The 3,574-nt window shown below is 42.6% G+C and overlaps 1 long non-coding RNA gene across 2 annotated transcripts; it reads right to left on the bottom strand.

Annotated features, from left to right (window-relative positions):
* Window positions 1-468: 468 nt before the first annotated feature.
* On the bottom strand, window positions 469-1,510 carry LOC120288275. Of its 2 annotated transcripts, none has more exons than XR_005546588.1 (3): window positions 1,458-1,510; window positions 699-802; window positions 469-567 (listed from the first exon to the last, which is right to left on the bottom strand). It is a non-coding gene; the product is annotated as an uncharacterized LOC120288275 (long non-coding RNA). The 2 variants fall into 2 exon arrangements; XR_005546589.1 differs by having other exon boundaries at window positions 499-564.
* Window positions 1,511-3,574: the final 2,064 nt, after the last annotated feature.

The following is a 3,574-nucleotide window of genomic DNA, read 5'->3' on the forward strand; positions in this document are numbered from 1 at the left end:
CCAGAAGAAGCAAAAAAAAAAAGAGGGAAAATGCCCAGTCCGGGTGATGGAGAACTCAAGTAAAAAATGAAAGTAAGGGATTTATAAAGCAGAAAACAGGAAGACATCTTATTACAGAGGATGATCAAGTCTCAAGATCTAGTAATATTACCTGCATCCCACATAACCGGGCACTAAAATGATGGAAAGTGAACTCTCCTAGTCATTCTAGTTATTGTCTTCACTGATAGATTTCTGACATTGGTCCTTGCACTTAACTATCTTGATATAGCGGTTTAAACAAAACAGTGGGGAGGATGACAGGCCAGTTTATTTGGAAGCTCTTTTCTCCTTCCTCTTTCATTTAAAGTTCAAAGCAATAGCAGGGTCACTAGACCTATCACACATGATGCAGATGCAGTGGAAGCACATCGATGGCTACAACAACCTCTGAAGTTGATTACCGTTTTAGGTTTGTCTCTGGATGATATCTTCCCTGCACGTCATTTGGAGTTCTTTCTAACATCCAAATTGAGGTCCTCGAGCTTAGAGCCAGGTTCAAATTCATTCGCAGCATCACCATTGCTGCTATTGTAATAAATTTGTAGAAAAACAAAACAGAGAATGTTATGGTTCCGTTAGCATACTGACAAAGAAAACTATCGGTATCAGCGATGACAACTCCAACCGATTGAAGCTGAGAAGGAAAGGTAGAATACCTATTCTCTGATGGCAAATGGGCTGCATTGTCTTCATCATACCAAGGTCCTTTTGAAGTACTTGTCTGTAAATCATCATCACCATCCCCTTTCACAGGTATGTTCTACCAAGCAATCAAGAGAAAGTTAAAGAGACGGTAAATCCCCTCAGACAAACATAGAAATCAAATTTAATCAAGGACCAGGCAAATTAGATGTTTACAGACACAGGATAAAATTCTAGTAGGGATCAGCAATAACGGTCCTCAAAAGGAAAATGTGCCAAAATTAAACTTTTAACCACACAGAAAATCTAAAGCCAACAGTATCGATCAGTAATAGTCAATGACTTGAGTACGTTACACAATGCCTATATATGCTGATAACTCAATTCACCCAATTCAATTCAATCAAATGGTGAATTCAAGTTTCATGACCAAGTTCATGAAAAAGAAACCACAAGTGAAAATGTCGCTATTTCACCTTCATCCAGGTCATCCCGGATTCTCTGGCAACAGTTTAATATCCAAGTAGCGTATCAAAATTACATGCTTGTATTTTAGAACTCATTTAGCCACCCAACTAAAGCTATCTGATGACATTATACACTGAAAACTTCTTGGCCATCCATACTCTATCTTAATGCTCATAGAAGGACCCCTATTCCAACTGCCTTACCCCAAAATCACACACGCGCACACAGAGAGTATGTTTTTACCAAGGAATATGAGGAAAAGAAAGGAATGGGACAGGCAGTCGGGACGGCTAGAGTGAAAGTACCTCCAACAAACGAACATGGAAAACAGGACGCTCGTATGGATCTTTGGCCTGCACATAAAGTTTCTGATGCAACAATACATCCTCCACTCTATCCATGTTGACATCAAGCAAATAACTGTGATATATGAGAGCATAAGAACCAATAAGCTTATCACCATCAACACAAGCTGGCTATAAATCACAGTGGTGCAATGAACACTTGATAAAGAACAGGAAAAACACAGCCATGTTTGCATAATGTTGAGCCTTTCACTGCTGAAGAAGACAGAAGACACTTTGGAGCAAGTAACTATTTCAATTGAAAATCAAGGAAGAGAGAAAGGGGGGGAAGAAAAGTTTCTTTGTTTTCATCACAGTTCATATTAAATCGTCATTTCTCTCAATAATTTTCTCTTTATCATAACTTCTTTTTAACAAATACTAATAATCATATTCTCTTTTATGTCAAATTTTGTTCCTCAAGAAATCCTAGTTTTATCAGAAGTCACCATTTTCCTAATAGTGAAATATCGCAATAAGTGAAAATGATAAAGCCTCAGATGAGATACATTGCACATCAGACAGTTCAGAACTTATTATAAGTCTTATTCTTGCATTGTATTTGAACCAACTATTTTATAAAACAATAGATTTTTTTTCCCATCTATGCAATGAAAACTTTGAGGTACTTTTTCAATTCCACCAGCACTAACAAATCCCGCCATCAATGTCAGGACAGCTCCTCTATTTTTATTCAAGAACAAAAGTCTCAACTTACAGTTAATTCATAGAGATATTCACTGGCGTTTGCTTGGTAAAGCCATTTATTAGGATGTGAATAAAGTAATAAGGCGCCAATGTTAAGGGACATAGCATCGTCCTCCTCCCCAACCCCGACCGAAGGCAGCCATTTTACGATCGCATTAGGTTTAATAAAGTCGTGCCTATGAACTGAGCGAGCATTCCATTGCTGCTAAATCATTAGGAGCTAAACTAATTTCTAAGCACCTTCTTTTTCCAGATGTGCAGGCTTAATACATGTGTGCCGTCGGCTGCCTGCAGTAATACGAACGACTCACGAACATGTCGATTAGAACCGCGAAAACCCTCCGAATCCCGACAACCCCCCCGAAGCTAATCCACATTCTATTCTAACCACCGCATCCGCTCCATTTTCTGTACAGGACAGGCGCGACATGCAATATTCTCAAAGGGAAAGCGGAAGCGGGGTACCTGGGCGGCAACCTATCGAAGTGGGCCTCGAGGAGGTCGCGGAAGTCGGGATTGCTCATGGCCTCCTCATTGCGGGCCTCCATCAGCCGGTTGTACACATCGCTCCGCACGTCGTAGTTCCCGGTCAGGCTGCCGACGAAGCTCCTCGGCGGGGACGAGCTCTCCGACCCCTTCGATCAAATCCATCAACCGACGAAGAGAGGCAGGGGGCGGGGGTGGGGGCGCTGGGACACCGCCGCCGCCGAGCTCGGGGCCGCGCGTCAAGCGAGGCCTCCGTCCGCCATCAGCGCCGCGGAAGGAGCGTGCGTGGGAAGGAAGAGAGAGAAGCGCGACGAAGAGAGAGAGAGAGAGAGAGTGGGAGAAGGAGCTGTCGATCAGCAGAGGGGCGTGGGGGAGAGGATCTTTGACTGTTGATGGAATCTGGGAGGACAACGAAGGGGGCTGGTCGAGAGTTCCGGGGAGGGGAGGGCAGTTTCGTCAATGGATGTACGGCTCAGCAGGGAGGAGAGAGAGAGAGAGAGAGAGGATATGTACTGTGCTGCTTTTCAGCTACTCCGCCATCATCCAGTTTCTCAGAATTGCCAGAGAGAGAGAGAGAGAGAGAGAGAGAGAGAGACCGGGTCTTTTCTTTTTTTAATTTATTCTCTCTTTTTTTCTTTTTGAAATTAAAATTCTCTCTCCCTTTTCACGGGGAAGTGGAGTGGATAGGATTTTGGACTTTTCTTTTGGATTTAATATAAACTAAAAATCCGAAACTAACGCCCCTCGTGCCCCCATCATCCCTAATTAATTGTTGCGTCCCCAGAAAGTTAAAAGATCTTAGCAGATTCTCAAAGCTAGAGAGATCTCTTGAAGCAAAATTAGCATGCTTCATCAATAGATATGTACCGACTTAGGAATTGTTA

Source organism: Eucalyptus grandis, chromosome 1 (assembly GCF_016545825.1).
Source record: "Eucalyptus grandis isolate ANBG69807.140 chromosome 1, ASM1654582v1, whole genome shotgun sequence".
Lineage (NCBI taxonomy): Eukaryota > Viridiplantae > Streptophyta > Magnoliopsida > Myrtales > Myrtaceae > Eucalyptus > Eucalyptus grandis.